The sequence below is a fragment of the Rhinopithecus bieti genome, unplaced genomic scaffold, assembly GCF_001698545.2.
Source record: "Rhinopithecus bieti isolate Rb0 unplaced genomic scaffold, ASM169854v2 scaffold_13243, whole genome shotgun sequence".
Classification (NCBI taxonomy): domain Eukaryota; kingdom Metazoa; phylum Chordata; class Mammalia; order Primates; family Cercopithecidae; genus Rhinopithecus; species Rhinopithecus bieti.
Genome location: NW_016807353.1, coordinates 447,199 through 455,451, shown reverse-complemented (window position 1 = coordinate 455,451; position 8,253 = coordinate 447,199). Strand labels below are relative to the sequence as shown.

At 48.0% G+C, this 8,253-nt stretch overlaps 1 pseudogene across 1 annotated transcript; it reads left to right on the top strand.

The window, feature by feature from the left end:
- The first annotated feature begins 6,718 nt into the window (after window positions 1-6,718).
- Window positions 6,719-8,246, top strand: LOC108535383 (60S ribosomal protein L7-like 1 pseudogene; annotated as a pseudogene). Its single transcript, XR_001887217.1, has one exon. The product of XR_001887217.1 is annotated as a 60S ribosomal protein L7-like 1 pseudogene (transcript).
- Window positions 8,247-8,253: the final 7 nt, after the last annotated feature.

Below are 8,253 nucleotides of genomic sequence, written 5' to 3'. Positions count from 1 at the left end.
TTAGCAGGCTTCTTTAGAATATGGATTCGCAACTTTACCCTCCTAGCTCACCACCTCTATAAAGTGGCCAAAGGCCCTCTCAATGAACCCCTAAACCCCTCACATAACATACTCCCCACCTTCTGCAAACTCCAAACTGCTCTTGTCACTGCACCAACTCTGTCCTTACCTAATACCTCCCAACCTTTCACTCTATACTGCCAAAAACCGAAGAATAACCCTCGATGTCTTAGGACAACAGGAAAAAAATCCTCCCTCTTTTGCCCCTGTAACTTAACTCTCTAAACAACTAGATAACACAATCAAAGGGTGACCAACTTGTCTTAAAGCACTAGCAGTGGTGCCCATTTTAGCTCTAAAAGGCAGGAAACCAACTTTCAGCCAGCATACCACTGTCCACAGTCCTCATAATCTACAGGATCTCCTCTCCTCCTGAGCATTAGGCTCTCTTCCTCCTTCATGGATTCAATTACTCCATGCCTTCTTTTTTTTTGAGATGGAGTTTCACTCTTGCCTCAGCATCTTGTATAGCTGGAATTACAGGCATGTGCCACCACACCCAGCTAACTTTTGTATTTTTAGTAGAGACAGCATTGGTCTCTACTCACCATGTTGGCCAGGCTGGTCTGGAACTCCTGACCTCACGTGATCCACCCGCCTCAGCCTCCCAAAGTGCTGAGACTACAGGCGTGAACCACCGTGCCTGGCTTACTCCATGCCCTCTTTATGGAAAAATCCCAAATTCAGTCTTGTCAAAAGTGCTCCCCTCAACACAGCATCCTCACTCCCTGTATATTCTTCCCCTCCTACTCATTCTTGCACTAGCATCCTAGATCATCTGCAACCACACTTTCCAAACATTTCCTCCCAGCCACTCACCAACCCCAATGACCAGCCATTTATAGATGGCTCCTCTTCCGTGCCCACTGGCTCCCCCAAAATTGCTGGGTATGTGGTTGTTTCCCTTGACTGAGTAATTGAAGCTAAGACCCTACCTCCAGGAACCTCTTCTATTCCTCTCCACAATATACAATGCAATCCCTGCCTCAGCCTATAACTGGACTTCCACCCAAGTAACCTACCATCCCGAAATCCTCATTAACAGCCCCCTCGAACTCGACATACAGGCATTAACAGAAATCTCCCCCCAATTAGCTAATGAGTTTGGTCCAGCTGTTACAACCTTACATCCCTATTTACACAACCTATCCCCCTACTGCAGCCGTGATAAACCTGTATTAGGAGCCATAACAACCCACACAATCAATCATATTCTATCCAGCACTACTGTGTGTACAATGACATCTACCCTCTGGCATTCCCCTCAGCCACCTGAATTCCAAACTGCAACTTTACCCTACAACTCAAACCTCCCACTGAACATACTATTCTCAAAGCTGCCAACAATAAAGACAGGCTTCGTTTCTCTAGCCTCCATCTCCTTAACAAAAATTAAGAGTACTGTAATGGCCAACACCTCCCCTGTTTATCCCTCTTCCCTTGACTCCCCTCTCCTTGCACCATCCCTACCCTACACCCACCACCCGTGATTGCCTCCTTATCCCAACATTAAACAACACTCCCACTTGAATCTTAGTGGACACAAAACGCTTCCTCTTACACTGAGAAAAAAAGAACCCCAAAGCCTCCCAGTCTAAACCAAACACCCCTTTACAACCACTTACAGCAGCAGCCCTCGCCGGGACCCTAGGAGTATAAATGCATGAAAATAACAAAATAGTATATATTTTTAGCATGCACAACCAGTTCTGTCTACCAAACCAAGGCATATTTTTCCTATGCAGTACCTCAACTTATATTTGCCTCCCATCTAACTGGACGGGCACCTGCATCCTGGTTTTCCCCAGTCCAAAAATCAACGTTGCCTCAGGAGACCAACCCCTACCAATCCCCATTAATACCGTTGTCTGACACCACCATGCTATACAACTCATACCTCTGTTAGTAGACCTCAGAATAACTACAGGAGTTGGAACTCGGGTTGCGGGATTAACCACCTCCGTTTCCTATTACCAATCCCTCTTCAAAGACCTCACAAATAGCTTGGAAAAAATAGCCAAATCCGTTACAACTCTCCAATCACAAATAAATTACTTGGCAGTGATGGTTCTTCAAAATCACAGAAACTTAGACCTACTCGCAGCCGGAAAAGAAGGACTCTGCCCTTTTCTAGATGAACAGTGTTGCTTTTATCTTAACCAATCTGGCTTAGTACAACATGCTGTAAAAAGACTAAAGGACCGAGGACAAAAAATTAAAGAAAACATCCCTCGATGGCTAGTGTGGCTCTCCTGGTCTTTTAATACCTAGTTTCCATGGCTTGACCCACCTAGGCCCAGCCATAACCATTTTTCTTTTTCTAGCATTTGGCCCTTGTCTCTTACACCTTCTCGCCCAGTTTTTACAGGACCGTATCAGAGCCTTTACCTACGGGACAAGACAAGATATAATGCTGCTCCAGGAATACCAATGGCTCCAAAACAGCAATCCCTAGCGTCCAGCCTTCCCCACAATGGTCGCCCCTTCCCAGCAAGGAGCAGCCAGACAATGGCACCCCTCTTCTATTACCTATTAAAAGGCTGGAATGTTAGGGATATAAAGCCCAAGAAAGCTTCTTGGTGCTGCCCACCCTTCCCCCAAGCCTCTTTATATTTCTAAGCCCTTGTCTAGGTGCCACAGTGAAGCCAGCAGACTTCACTTGTCAGACCTTGCTGCAATAAGCAAACCCCAATTACAAACCACCCACACCTGACAGGGGAGGTCGTGGGAACATAAACAAACTTTACCTTCACCCTCCTGTAATAGATGTCACAAGGTAATACGTAGCCAAATTAACCAGCAAACAACCCAGGATTTGGCCATACGAAAGAACTCCCTCAAACTCCCCTCCCCAATATAAACCCCTCATTCTGTAAGCTTGGGGCTGCTTCTTCTCTATTAGGGGAGCAGCTGGCAGGTTAATAAAAACTTGCCTGCTTAACTTTAGGTCTATTTTTCCTTTCTCTCAGCTGACCTTACATCCTCACCTCCTGAGAGTAGGAGGAGGCCCAGCTGTGAGGTCAAAATGCCCAGGATCCCCAGGAAGGAGGAAGCCTGAGAGAAAGGCAGAAAGGGGAGAAAAGCGAATGACGTCTCAGTCCCAGCTGGAAGAGGAATATTTTGTTCAGGAAGAAACGCTACTTATATGTTCCTTGCTCCTGGTGTGACTCATTTTTGCTGACCTGAATTTATTACATTTCCTGGAGCCTGGGATCTTGACCTTTTCTTTCTCACTTTAAGGGATGAGACCACCCCTCATATTGTCTTATGCCTAATATCTGCCTGCAAAGAAAGAAGAAGTAAAAACTAAAAGGCAGAAATGGAATCCACAGGCAGATAGCCCAGCACCGCACCCTGGGCCTGGTAGTTAAAAATCAACCCCTAGACCAGGTGCGGTGGCTCACGCCTGTAATCCCAGCACTTTGGGAGGCCGAGGCGGGTGGATCACAAGGTCAGGAGATCGAGACCATCCTGGCTAACACAGTGAAACCCCGTCTCCAACTAAAAATACAAAAAATTAGCCGGGCGTGGTAGCAGGCACTTGTAGTCCCAGCTACTCAGGAGGCTGAGGCAGGAGAATTGCTTGAACCTGGGAGGCAGAGGTTGCAGTGAGCCGAGATCGCACCACTGCACTCCAGCCTGGGTGGTAGAGCAAGACTCCAACTCAAAAAAAAAAATCAACCCCTGACCTGACTGCTTGTGTTATCTGTAGATTCCAGACATTGTATGGAAAAGCATTGTAAAAAAATCCCAGTCCTGTTCTGTTCCGTTCTGATTACTGGTGCATGCAGCCCCCAGTCACTACCCACAGTTTGCTCAGTCGATCACGACCCCCTCATGCAGACCCCCTTATAGTTGTGAACCCTTAAAAGGAACAGGAATTGCTTACTTGGGGAGCTCGGTGTTTGGAGACATGAGTCCGCTGATACTCCCAGCTGAATAAAGCCCTTTCTTTCACAACTCGGTGTCTGAGGGGTTCTTGTCTGAGGTTCGTCCTGCTACAATTTTTTTTTTTTTTTTTTTGAGACAGAGTCTCCCTCTGCTGACCAGGCTGGAGGGTAGTGGAGCGATCTCTGCTCACTGCAGCCTCCGCCTCCCAGGTTCAAGTGATTCTCCTGCCTCAGCCTCCCAAGTAGCTGGGATTACAGGCACCTGCCACCACACCTGGCTAATTTTATTTTATTTTAGTAGAGACGCGGTTTCAGCATGTTGGCCAGGCTGGTCATGAACTCCTGACCTCAGGTGATCTGCCCCAGCTCAGCCTCACAAAGTGCTGGGATTACAGGTGTGAGGCACCACACCTGGCCCAGACTGGGCTTCTTTTTCATTTCCTTCTTTCTTTCTTTCTTTTCTTTTTTTTGATGGTGTTTCACTCTTGTTGCCCAGGCTAGAGTGCAATGGCGCAATCTTAGCTCGCCACAACCTCCGCCTCCCAGGTTCAAGTGATTCTCCTGCCTCAGCCTCCTGAGTAGCTGGGATTACAGGCATGCGCCATCACGACTGGCTAATTTTGTATTTTTAGTAGAGATGGGGTTTCTCCATATTGGTCAGACTGGTCTCAAACTCCCGACCTCAGTTGATTGGCCTGCCTCAGCCTCCCAAAGTGCTGAGATTACAGGTGTGAGTCACAGTGCTCGGCCTTTTTTTTTTTTTTTTTTTTTTAAGATAGGGTCTCACTCTGTCACCAAGGCTCGGGTACGGTGGTGTGATCTCGGCTCACTGCAATCTCTGCTTCCCGGGTTCACGCCATTCTCCTGACTCAGCCTCTGGCGTAGTTGGGATTACAGGCATGTGTCACCACACCCAGCTAATTTTTGTGTTTTTAGTAGAGATGAGGTTTCACCATGTTTGCCAGGCTGCTCTTGAACTCCTAATCTCAGGTGATCTGCCCTCCTTGGCCTCCCAAAGTGCTGGGATTACAGGCGGAAGGCACCATGCCCGGCACTTAATTTGACCAGTGACATCCCATGGGACTACAGTCAGGCTGTGCTATGAATCGGCCCATTCAGTGGCAGTGCGTGAATTCAAGTTTAGGATGAAGAAAGTTCATCTTTCTCTCTCCAGGTCCCTGGGCCCTGGAACAGCTGCCTGTGTGGTTGATGGCGGCTCCTCTGGTTGGCCTTGAGGCATGTGGGAATGTCACTGCCTGGTGAGCTCCTCAGTTGGCCAGCACTGTCTGGGGGTGGGGGATGAGGGTGGCTCCCAGCGGTACCCATCTGAATGCTGCTGTTGTGAAGGCTGATTCTGTCACCTGAATATGAGTAGGCCTTGGGGAGTCGACAAGGCAAGAGGTAAGTTTTGAATCAGCAGTTTCCCAATGGCCACTCAGAAAAATAACGCATTTGGAAGGGACCAGCAGGAGTCTATTTGGGAGCTGTCATAAGCCCTTGGCGTCAGAAACACTGACCTGGTCTCTGAGCTTTTGGCCAAGGCTCCCTGCAGCCAGACCTTCCCCAAACCTGCAGTCTCTGCCCTGCATCAACATCTGGCATTCACCCAGTACCTCATTCCTGTCCCCAGTGCAGCCACACTTCGCCAGTACCTTCAGCCAGGCCCCAGGTACTCCGGGGAGTGACCTTTTTCCCGCAGCTGGTACAGCACCCACTTCTCCCACAGCGAGGTCCGCCCCTGCTTCCTGCTGCCCAGCGGGCCTGTGCTCCTTTGCCTGTCCCCACTGCTGGCAATGCTTGTGCCAGGGGCCCTTCAGTGGATCCACTGGCCTGGTGACATGGGCCTCAGAGGCTGACCTCCAGGATTGTGAACACTGCCCCTGGTTCTTTCCCAGGAGGGTCCAGACCCCCACGGGAGCTTCCAGCACCTCCCAGAGCTCTTTCAGACAGTGGGTGATAGGCACCACGCTGAGGGGTGGGCACTGCAAGAGAAGAAATGTCATTGCTTTTAAGGGAAGTTTTCAGTTTTCTCTTGTGTCCTTCAGAGGCCTGAGAGCCTGGGAGACCTAGGGCTGGGACCACACCCCCTGGGCAACACTGAATCCTTATGCCTCTCCCAAACTTTTTGCCTCTGCTCCCCAGGGTGAGAAAATAGCCCTTAGAGTCCACAAGGGACCAGAATAAACACACTTAACAAAGTAATCTATATCTTCCACCTGTTTGACACCCCCCCACACACATAGATCTCCCCTTGAAAATTTTACTGCCCTAGCCAGATTTTCTTTGTCCTGTCATTTCTTTTAAAATTTATTGTTCTTGACCTGGCACAGTGGCTCACACCTGTAATCCCAGCACTCTGGGAGGCCAAGGTGGGTGGATTGGCTGAGGTCAGGAGTTCAAGACCAGCCTGACCAACATGGTGACGCTCCATCTCTACTAAAAATACAAAATTAGCTGGGTGTGGTGGTGCATGCCTGTAGTTCCAACTATCCAGGGTGCTGAGGCAGGAGAATCGCTTGAACCCAGGAGGCAGAGGTTGCAGTGAGCTGAGATCGTGCCAGTGCACTCCAGCCCGGGCAACAAGAGCAAAACTCCATCTCAAAAAAATAATAAATAAATAAAAATTATAGTTTGTTAAGAAATATAGGCCAGGCGTGGTGGTGTGGGTGACAAAGCGAGACTTCGTCAAAAAAAAGAGAAGAAAGGAAGAAAGGAAGAAAGAAAGAAAGAGAGAAAGAGAGAGAGAAAGAAGAAAGAAAAGAAAGAAAATGATCAGTAGCTGCACCACTAGAAAGATGGTGGAGCACGAGCAATGAAAAATCCTTTTGGTTCCAGAAAATCTCCCGAAAAATAGGAGGGCTTATCAAGCCCTCAAAGCCACCTAGGCAAAGCAGGCACTTTTGGCAAAGAAGGAGCAGAGGAAAGGAAAAGTGCTCAGGTTTAAGCAACTGGAATCATTCCTACATGATTCCTGGCAGGAGAAACGTGACAAGGTGCATCTCAGACGACTAGAAGTGAAACCTCATGCCTTGGAATTGCCAGATAAACATTCCTTGGTCTTTGTTGTATGCATCAAAAGGATTGATAGTGTGAGTTTACTGGTGCAGAGAACCGTTGCAAGACTTCGCCTAAAGAAAATTTTTAGTGGTGTCTTTGTAAAAGTCACCCCCCAGAACCTAAAAATGCTGCGTATAGTGGAACCTTATGTGACCTGGGGATTTCCAAATCTGAAGTCTGTCCGAGAACTCATTTTGAAACGTGGACAAGCCAAGGTCAAGAATAAGACCATCCCTCTGACAGACAACACAGTGATTGAGGAGCACCTGGGGAAGTTTGGCGTCATTTGCTTGGAAGACCTCATTCATGAAATTGCCTTCCCAGGGAAGCATTTCCAGGAGATCTCATGGTTCTTGCGCCCTTTCCACCTCTCAGTGGCCCGACATGCTACCAAAAATAGAGTGGGCTTCCTCAAGGAGATGGGCACACCTGGCTATCGGGGTGAACGCATCAATCAGCTTATCCGCCAGCTGAACTAGACCCAGGTGTCAAACTGCGGTAAATTTTTATCAATGAAGTGGAAGCATGTGTTTGATTGTTTTGGGAATTTTTATCAAGTATCTTCAGAGAAGATTATTTCCTGCTTTATCTTCAAAAACTGGAAAGGAAGGATCAAAGAAAAGACAGTAGCTGGCCAGGCGTAATGGCTCACGCCTGTAATCCCAACACTTTGGGAGGCTGAGGCAGGCGGATCACCTGAGGTTGAGGGTTCAAGACCAGCCTGACCAACATGGAGAAATGCTGTCTCTAGTAAAAATACAAAAATTAGCCGGGCATAGTGGCATGTGCCTGTAATCTCAGCTACTCGGGAGGCTGAGGCAGGAGACTTGCCAGGCGGAGGTTGCAGTGAGCCGAGATCATGCCCTTGCACTCTAGCCTGGGCAACAAGCGAAACTCCGTCGCAAAGAAAAGAAAAGACAATAGCTTATGTTCATGGCAAGCATCTCTCATCACACTCCAGTTCCAAAGAAAAATTCCAGTGTTTTCTACATTGAGTACTGCATCGTCTGAAATCAGCACATTCCGTGGAGGAAGGAGTCCTGCTTTGTTGCATCTATCTTAGGGTTTAATGTTGGTAAATGAGTCATTCTAGCATTTGTACAAGGCTCCCTAAGACTTCTGCAGCAGTTGACCAAGCCCAAGGACATAATTGAATCTGGAGAGTCCTAGGGCCTTGTTTTGAAAAACACTTGAAATACACATAGGAAGAAAGGCATACAAATAAATGTTCACTTGTCTGGTGTGA